Below are 10,387 nucleotides of genomic sequence, written 5' to 3'. Positions count from 1 at the left end.
AACTTGGGGAGAAGGACTAGGCGAGCAGGATATATATACAGATAATTACATTTGAACAAGATATACATTCGACAGTCTGCTGTGACTCTCAAATGGAGCACGCAAGACAAAGCATACAGCATACGAGCACGAAGCTCCAAACACACTGCTTCCGAGCACGAGCACACAGCTCACGCGCACGATCACAGAGCACACTCACGAGCCCACTCTAGCAGTCGACAAACAGCAGCTTATAAACACTCCGTTCTCCGTAGATCCCTAGGTGAGGGGAACGGCACTTCACCGCCAATTCGTAGCGTCCACCGTCATCGAAGTTGACCCGCCTTTTTGGAGGAGGGCTCACACACACACGTACGCACTTTGGATTTTCAGAACCCAAGTTGAGCGCGTCCTCGTAGCCAGGTAGTCACGCCTGACCCCAGCCGGCGCCTCTAAATTCCGGAGCTGCCTTTTCCTGTAGTCGCCACGAGTGTCAGCAGACTGCGACGAATCCTGGGGCGCGATGAAAACGTACTGCAAAGCAGCCTTTTGTTAGGGAAGCTCTTCTTGCTGCAGAGAGACCATGAAGACCCGGCAAATCACCCAACAATACACGGGGCGCCAAACGTGGCCAGCCCTGCTGCCGTCGCCGATTCTCCGAACGAGGCGCACGGTGGATTAACGCTACCGTAGCCTCCAGTTCTCCGAAGGATGTTCCTGGTCGGCTAGAACTGTCGTCCTCGCTGGTTCTCTGAAGGGCGCCACCACCGCGGATCGATCGAAGCACTTGCAGCGGGCTGATGTACCCGTGCAGGCGGATCCTAACACGACTTCGCCAGATATTTTTCTGACCCAAGCTCTGGAAAACAATAAACAGTATGTCGCCAGCTGTACTGTTTGCCAGCGCCACAAGAAAACGGCGACAGCTCCAGCAGGCAATTTGCAACCAGTTAGGCCACCAGCGTTACCCATTGAAAAAGTCGGCATCGACTTGCTCGGCCCGCTCCCGAAGACGTCAGCTGGCTACCGCTGGATCATAGTATGCGTACGTTACCTTACTGACTACACGGAAGCGGCCGCACTTCCATCTGCCACTGCAGCAGATGTCTCTTCATTTTTGTTGCATCACGTCATAATCCGTCACGGCGCTCCCCGGGTTGTAATCAGTGACCCTGGACGGCAATTCACCGCCGACGTCTTTGAATAACTTTTACGACTATGTGGTTCTGCATATCGTCACTCGACTCCTTACCACCCGCAAACCAATTGCCTCACTGGGAGATGAATCGAACCGTTACCAACATGTTATCAATGTATGTTGGTGCTGACCACAAAAACTGCGACATCGTCTTACATTTTGTAACGTACGCGTAGAATAGTGCCAAGCACAAAGTTACTGGATATGTGCCGTTCTTTTGCTGTACGCACGCGCTCCCCAGAGCTTTCTGGATACTATTCTACCTTCATCGTGCCAAGAAGATCCTTCAATCGTCCAAAATCTGTGTCGTGCTGAAGAAGCACATTGACTGGCGCATCTTAGGACGTTGTCCTCACAAGGCAACAGCAAGATTCGCTACGATGTGCGGCATATTCCCGTCAGCTTTACTCCCGGTGACTATATTTGGATGTGGACGCCTGCACGCAAAAAGGGATTGTACCGCAAGTTTCTCGCCACTTACACGGGACCATTCGTTATACTCAGTCGCTTGAGTGATGTGAACTATGTCGTCGCCAAAGTGACGGCAAGTAATCGGCGTTCACGTCTGACGCAGGTTGTTCACGTGGCCAGACTCATGCAGCACCATCACAGGTCCCTTTAACTCGCTCAGCGAGCTTCGTCTGTCCCAGGGGAAAATGTTGCAGCACTGCACGACTTAGGCAGACAAAGAAAAAGGAGAGGGCGCGCGTTTTATCTCGGGGTACTTTGCGCCGGCTAAGCCTTGCTTGTGGCTTTCTCCTGAACCTCGTTTCACCCTGTAAATAAACATATTTAGTAAAAATATCATAGATATTCTTTTAAAGCAAATATAGGCTTTGTTGTATTTCCTCCCATGTGAATGCTATACATAGAACTTGCAGCAAATTATACTATGCAATGATCACTCCGATAACAATAATGCAGACGTGAAAAATAAGCGCCTCTTCCTGTACCTCATTTGTTTGATTTCTCGCCAGCTGAATGTCCCCGTTGTGCTCTGCACATTCGGAAGTAGGCACTACGGGCGTTAGGTCTGCATCGCAGTAAAGAATGGCTTGGGATCAATGACCCCCGACATGGCGAAATTGCCGGCTGTGGTAATTCTAGGCAGATAGCGATAAAACGGAACAATGCGCAGCCACACAGGCGATCCAGAGGCTTTTAGGCTAATGCGAGGCGGTGTCCTGAATACGGATTAGGCCTTTGTCGCGATCCGAAAAACGCATGCAACAAGCAAAGATCGTTGCGTCAGAGAGTTGCTAGCGATTGCTCTACTCGGCGTGGCTGGATATATTTTTTGTACTCCCATTTGAGCGGGCGATGCCACGGCTCTGGGTCTTATTCACCCGTATGCTTTGTTCGATGCGCACCAACCTCGTAGCCATTCGTTTACATGCTAAGCCATTTGTGCAGTTCTAACGCTGTTTATGTTTCGGCTGCTGTGCTGGCCCCTGCGGACAATATCTCTCGATTGCCTTTGCTGTTTTATTCAATTTCGCGTGCATCGTTGGATGTCTTTCTTGCTAAAAAGCTATCGCTCTATACTTGATCGTGCAGTAAGAGTTTCTTTGCGACGACAAACAATCGAAATCATAGCGAATATGTGACCGTTCCAAGGGAATGGAACACCGACCTGGTTTCGTTCAAGTTTTGTTGTTGTAAATAAGGCTTCCTTCGGTCATTATGTTACCTTTTCTTGTTCCTGGTGTCCACACTTTCTGTAGTAATCTTGCCGTGTCACTAGACGAAGCGTTCATGCATTGCGCGGTCAGTGAACGTGACCGTCATCTTATCCCATGCCTTCGAATTGTTTTTGAACATATGAAAAAAAAATATCATTTTATACGTGTCTAAATTTCTGTACAAATTCTCTTGCTCGTCGATTGTGTACGAAATACCAGCAAATATTGTAAATTACACATATAAAATGACGTATCTTATGGACTGCTCTAAGGTCTCGCCGTCAGCTAGAAGCTCAACTGCCGAATATGAGCTTGTTTCGGTACAAGAGTGGTGGTTTTACGCTAATACCTGAATACACACGTAACAAACCGAAAACATTTTGAAGTGCTAGATTGCCTATGCCTCGGCACAACATTGTTCGTGAACGGTATAGTGCCATTTCTTTTTTCGCGGGGCAAGGGACCTGTTGCACATTGTGTGGAAAGTTAACAATATTGGTTTCCTTTACAAAGTATCAAATGTGCAGGGTGTGTTAGCCCAAAAAAGAGCGTGTTCCAACTACTTTAGTTACTGAATGCTCCAGTCATTACATAACTTTTCCTGCATCAGGGCGTCTCGAACCGGTGACGATGCTGCTCGAAATTTTTGTTATCATGGCACAGTGACAAAAAACATAGTTCATACATTCTGATTCGCCTCTTCGATGCGATGCGATGACCCATTTGATAGCATATGGCAATAGCTTATGGCGATCAGAATGCTCGAGTTTGTGCACGCAGAAAGACAAGCGTGGAAGCACGAACGTCCCAAATGTTGGCTGTATCTCGCTGAGTTCTGCACGTTTCAGGAACTATATTGTTGTGTTGGATTCGGCGGAATGAAATTTTAAAAACAAGTGCAACCATGCAAAGGTTCCCGGTATTTCGAGGCAGCTTGGCTGCACTGTTCAGTCACAATGCGCGACCTAGAATCTCCTGCTTGCAACAGGAGGTCTGCACGTGCCCTCGGTGGGTGTGCCCACCGGAGGGCACACCCACCGCCGAACAAGGAACGCATGTGCATCCTCTGCCGAGGCAAAGCCCGTCCTCCTCCCATTCCCGCTCAGGCACCTTGACCACGGGAATGGGGACTTATGTACGTTTCAGGAACTATATCTTTGTGCTCGATTCGGTGGAACGAAATTTTTTTTAAAATTGGAGCCACGGAAAGCTTTCTCTTCCCGGCATTTCGAGACAGCTTGGCTGCACGGTTCGGTAACAATGCGTGACCTAGCATCTCCTGCGTGCAACAGGACGTCTTCACGTGCCCTCGAACCCATCGGAGGGCACACCCACTGTGGTAATTGTGGGTGGGCCTGCGTAATAATTCCAACCTTTATTTCCCTCAGAGACAAGTGAATAAAAAGCTGGTTAGTCTTACACAAAGAGACGCCACCTTTGTGTTACTGCTTTGAGGAAGATGAGGCATAATTGGCTCTCAAAGATGCTCACAAATTCGTTTAATACACAATATTTAGGAGACGATGACGACTTCAGGCGGTAGCGACTGCTCCTTTTCTGACAGAACGACTATATGCTTAATGTGACATAACAAACTGGCACTTATCAAAAGAAGAGCAACGCTGACAAGGTCAGACCGTGAGGCGACGTAAATGCACTGAAACACTTCACCATACAAATGACATCAGATTTAATTCTTCGCTGTGATTGTTGAGCCTTGAAATTCCCTTCACTATCGTTACCACGTGACCCTATAGCCTTCACAACGCGCGGGCACGCCACCTAGCGAAGGCGTCCGCCTTTGCTTCTATACAAACATGCCCGCAATGTTTGCGCACGCGCAAAGGGGCTTTGGCTCCATTTTCCATTCAGTTTCCTTTTTCTTCTTTCTCTGCGAAGAGAAATAACTTCGAAGAACTATTGAAGCCGCTGCAATCGATACTCAGGCCTCTTGACGCCGCTGTAGCAGTTGATGGATTTTTAAAGTATTTTTTTTTTCCATCCTTAGAAAACTTCTCCGGTTCCGTCGTCTTGTCAACATGTTTGCACAATGCGCTGCCTAGTTTCTTCACGAGGAAATTTTGTCACTTTTTTTTTTTTGACGGCTGGGGTGGAACAGCCTTCTGCTATGCTAACACGTGAGCCAGCGGGGATGGAAGCTCGGTGAAGCAACGCTGCAAAAAAAAAAAAAAAGACATCTGTTCAAACGCACGGCTTTTGTGGTCCTTACGGCCCCGTGTGTTGACGCGCCTGAGCTTTCTTTGTAATTCCTGCACTAGGGTGATAGAAATGAGGCGGCAACCAATGCACGAGTGCTAGGTGTGCCGCATCTGGAAGCAGTGCGCATTGAGGAAGGAGCGATCCTTGAAAGCAAGAAGTCAGGAAGGCCTACTGGATCTTCCGTATGCAATTCAATAGTTGCATGTGTTTTTCCTGTGGTTTTTGTTAAAATTACCTACGTCGAATTATATATTGAATCCGTATATATTTTGTAAGAGCTATTCGGAAAATGCATGAATATACTAAAATTCTATAATGACTTTTTTCATTCTGGAGGTTCTGTTCTCTAATTAACAGTGTTTATGCATGAATATTTGCAAGGCTGTTTTTATTTTTTCAGACAATATTATTCATGATTCATGTGTGCGCGTGCGTGTGCGTGTGCGGGTCCGCGTGTATGTGCGTGTGCGTGTACATGCGTGTGTGCGTGTTTGTGAGTGAGTGAGTGAGTGAGTGAGTGAGTGAGTGAGTGAGTGTGTGTCTGTGCGTGTGCGTGTGCGTGTGTGCGTGTGCGCGTGTGCGCGTGCGTGCGTGTGTGTGTGTGTGTGTGTGTGTGTGTGTGTGTGCGTGTGAGTGTGCGTGTGCGTGTGCGTGTGCGTGTGCGTGTGTGTGTGTGTGTGTGTGTGTGTGTGTGTGTGTGTGTGTGTGTGTGTGTGTGTGTGTGTGTGTGTGTGTGTGTGTGTGTGTGTGTTTCCTCTATAATCCTTCCTGTCTAAAAGTAAAACAATATAGCATACCCTATCCAATACAGCTTCTTGTGGTTTCCTGAACGGTACTATTTCTGTTTGCCACTATATTTTCCCCTAAATCTGGTCTTTTTTCCGGCTGTCAGTCATCTTAACAAACGAAAAACACAGGATACTGTTATGCGTTTGGCTTTACCGGTTTTATTTTTTTTCGTTCCACATGTTAAGAAACATGAATGAATTCTTAGATTTCACGCGCAAGTCACGCCGCAGTGGAGGACTCCGGATTGATTTTGACCACTAGGGGGATCTTTAACATGCCCCCATTGCACGAGACAAGGGCGTTTCTGCGTCTCGCCTCCATCGAAATGGGACCGCCTCAGGAGGGATTTGATTTCGCAACATAGTGCTTAGCAACGCAACATCATCGCGGCTTAGCCACTGCGGCGGGAAGGAAAACATTGATGTAGAAAACACGTTTTCAATTTTTTCCAGTGCCAAGAATATTCCAATAAAGATGGGATATTTGTGTGTCGCTCTTGCGAAGCCTTTATCGAGCCAATTAAACATGTTAGGATAATATGAGACTACGGAATGTATTCAATGCCGTGAAATTATCCTAGCTTATCCGGTGCTTTACGGAGGAGGGATGAAGAATTGGTAGGCTAGTGAAGTTCACTCCGTGCAATATGCAAATTAGAGTAACTTGATCAAAATAAGCAGTGCCTGGACATCGTGAACCAAGTTTCCGGCTTGCAATCATAAAAGTGTCATTCGGGTGCTTGGTCCCGACGAGAGTGCTGACTGTCTCTGTACATGCTGCAGCGTGCGCCGCATACTGACCAAACCCCAGAGGAAGTGCGCAAATGATGCGTTAAAAAAAACTGAAATGTGGCTTCACTCTACGTGCCAGTTTTAGGGTCGGAAAAACTCTTCGGGGGCAATATGCCCAATTGTGGACAATAAATTGCGGCCGAACCCACGACGAATATCGACGTTAACGCGATTAAGAAGGAATCAAAGTAGCGACACACCGTAATGCCAGCCCAGAGACGCGTCATGTACGAGGAGTGTGGGCAGTCGGGCTCCTGTTTCACGCTTCCCTCCGGACACGCTACGACATTCAGCGGGGGCCGCAGCAAACTCCACGAGTGGCGTTTCTAGGATCACGCATTCCTACAAGTTTTTTCTCAATAGATGTGACATGGGCTCAATTGCCCCTGCACGGGATAAATTTAGTATACTTGGGGGGGGGGGGGGGGGGAAGCCTCGGGCGATGAGCGCCAACTAAAGTTGTGCCGCTCATCTAACTGATGAGCGGCACATATTCAGTGTAGCGTACTCAAGTACCCAAGTTGGTTCGGCTGTTGGTTCTGAGCCGGCTTCCCTCAGCACAGCAAGAGAGCCCCCTGGAAAGTGGATGAAATACCGAAGCAATGCTAAAGGGGTATAAACACGCTATTGAGCTCCTCTAAACACTGGCCAAGGTCGTGAGATTAGCTAGCCGTCCCAGATTGTTTCAGATATTGTGCGGGCTTACCCTTTCGGTAGCAGGTAAGCCAAACGTCGACGCCCTCTCTTGCTTTGGCCCAGATTGTGCGTGGAGCTCGGTAGTGCCGGGCTGGTCCTACCGACAGTGTCCGGGGTACACCTTCGTCGCGAGACATAATGGCTGTCAATGGCGACAGTTCGGCAAAGCGACGTCTTCTATGAAATCTATGCCGGGATGAGTCTGTTGTGAGCCATGAGCTTTCCCGCACCTCCAACAAACTGTTATGTGCAAGATGTTTATTTTCTAAGGATGAGGCAAACGACTAAGTACGGCGGGTCCTGAACTATGGGCAGCCAGCCGAACGTCGTCTGTCTTCCCTATCTTTCATTTCGACGGTCATTCGCGTTTTGTCTGCATTCCGCTACAAGAACTTGCGAAAATGCTTTAAGCCCCCCCCAAAAAAATAACAACTGCGCCTCGAACGCACGCTTAAATCCAGAAGTCGCGGTACACAAAGCGGAGTGCTAGACATAGTGATGGAAGATACTTACGATTTACTGTTTACTGCAAGGTACTTTAATGAGAGGTCATTAGATAATAAGCAACAGTTGGGAGGCTTCTTTTTGCGGTGCGGGCTAGTTATTGTGGTTAGGGTAACATGTTTATTTTCATTCTTTGTGGCTACAACGATGTGGTAGACATCATAATTTCTACCTGAATGAATGAATGAAAAAAGTGATGAAACAAAGAAATTAAGCGCCATATTTTGTACAGTTCTGTTGCTGTTTATACTATATGCAACCAATGGGTAGCCGTGGCAGTCGCGGATGCGCAGATTTGTGCAAGCCAATGACAAAATGCAGAAGAATACGATGCGAAAAGAATGGGAGAATAAAACTGACAAAATCCGGCGCCATACTCAAGGAAAGTATTGATCAACCAAAACACTGGTACGAAACGCCCGGTCAAATTAGTTTCGGCTAGTCAAGGTATCTGCCATGCATTAGCACACAAACCCGAGTGTGCACGAAGTCAAGGAAAAAAAGCAGGATGGGTTATTTCACTATTGCAAGACAGTAGGAGAACAAAAAACACGGTAGCAATAACGAGAGAAGCTGGAAACGGTTCTCAAGTTATTACGCAAACTCCGCACAGAGCACTCCAACGCGAGCAAGAAATCAAATTAGGCGCTTGCACTGGAGTTGTCGCCAGACGTTCAAGTGCGGGACCGCAAGCCAGAATGCTTGCCTGAGGGTTTTTTTGCGTAACAAGGGCCACAGAGTGGCTCAGAATCAGTTCATACCGCCTGACTCTTTAGAAACATGCAGCACAGTCAATGGCGACGTCTTTCGCAACTAGCGCACTTGGCGTCTGCTTCCCATTTATATGCGCCCTATATAACCACCAAATGGCCCACCTGAATTCAGCCATCGAAAAAAGAAAGTCATGTAGGACACATCAAAGAAAACAGAAGCAACCACTGTGCACTAGATTGCTTCTGCAACACATTAGACTAGCTTTATGGTCCATTCTTTATACACTTTCTGTTCCGTTTATATCGTCAGCGAACTTCTATCCCAGCATGCGTTGCATACGGGGTTGCGCTCTTTGTGGAATTTTAGGCACCGTGAGTGCCACGGAAAGCCCACAGCTGTGGCCTAGTCGATTCTTTGCTTTCATCACGTTGTCTGATTATCGTTTTAGGCGTAGCTAGAAGTCCCATCTGAAGCTTGGCCCTTTGTATCCTCTTCTGCACGTGATGCTTCTTCGCCTCCTTAAAATACCAAATGGCATCTATGTTTTCCATGTAAGCGCCCAAAACATTTCCAGTAATTGAATAAGGGATACGTCTTTCCTGTTTTACACACAGCGACGGACTTCGAGTTTTGAGATGAGACAATTTCATGTAGAACACAAAGAATAAGGCACTGGTGCAACACGATGGCGTTCTCACATGTGCCGACTTCTGCATTTCGTACCTTTATTGTGGACTAAGCCTACGGCAAAGGAAAAATAATCTCCGTTTCTCATTCTTCCGACTGCATTCTGGCTAAGCTTAGTTTCAGCATTCTGGGTTCTTTTGCCTATTCTCTTATCCAGCATTTCATGACAGCTTCCAATGACGTCGGAGACGTCACTCCAAGCGTTCCTCATTTCTTGTTTGAAGATGGCTTTTGCGGCATCGGCATATCGAAGAACATTCATTTTACTTTAACTGTCTTAGCAGATTTATTTGTGCAATAGGTCTAACGGCTCTAAACGATGCGTCGCGAGATGTACGGTGCTCGATTGTGGAACAGTGAACGCCACAATGCCTGCACTTGTTGCGTGGCAGCGACACACCTACCACCTCGAAGCACGCGGTGGTATACGCCAAGCTCTTCGGTACATGACACGGAAGTGACGAGAGTTCGGCTCATCTTGTGCGCGACAATTGCTCTTCATGCAATGGCCACCACCGGTTACAACCTCGTGGGGCCACGTAATCACGCAAATATCGGATAGCGCCCGAACGACACTGCAGAAAGTTCAAACTGGTCCTACCACCATACAATTAAATATATAAAAAAAAACAAGTTATCCAGGCAAGATGTCGAACCTACGCCCTCCTGATTCGGAGTTATAGCCATTGTACCACGATATATGCCGAGGGACATATTGTCACAACGGAACTTCTTTTGAAGTTTTACCAGCATTAAACCTTATTAAGTAGCTAGCGCAGCGTATAGGGTGTGGAAGAGAGAATGGCGACGCGGCCAGTTCGCGCGTGCACCTTGCAACCTCAGACAAAAAACTTCATCAAGAACGAGAAGTTGCGAGAAGCGTTCCGCGAACAATATCCAGAAGAAAAAAAAACTGTTTATTCTATGGAAGGGAAATCCGGCACCCGCGTCCCTGAAGAAGATCCAAGAGAGAGAGAGAGGGCTCTTTATTGGAAAAACAGAGAATTTTGCCGGCGCGTATATAACTGCTGGCATGCTACTCTGTATAGGGATGGGGAATGGGATTAAAAGATTCCAGAAAAGAGTTGGAGAAAAAAAGGATAAAAGTAAATATGAAATGTCCGAGT

This window comes from Dermacentor andersoni, chromosome 5 (genome assembly GCF_023375885.2).
Source record: "Dermacentor andersoni chromosome 5, qqDerAnde1_hic_scaffold, whole genome shotgun sequence".
Classification (NCBI taxonomy): domain Eukaryota; kingdom Metazoa; phylum Arthropoda; class Arachnida; order Ixodida; family Ixodidae; genus Dermacentor; species Dermacentor andersoni.
This window is presented reverse-complemented; position numbering follows the sequence as displayed.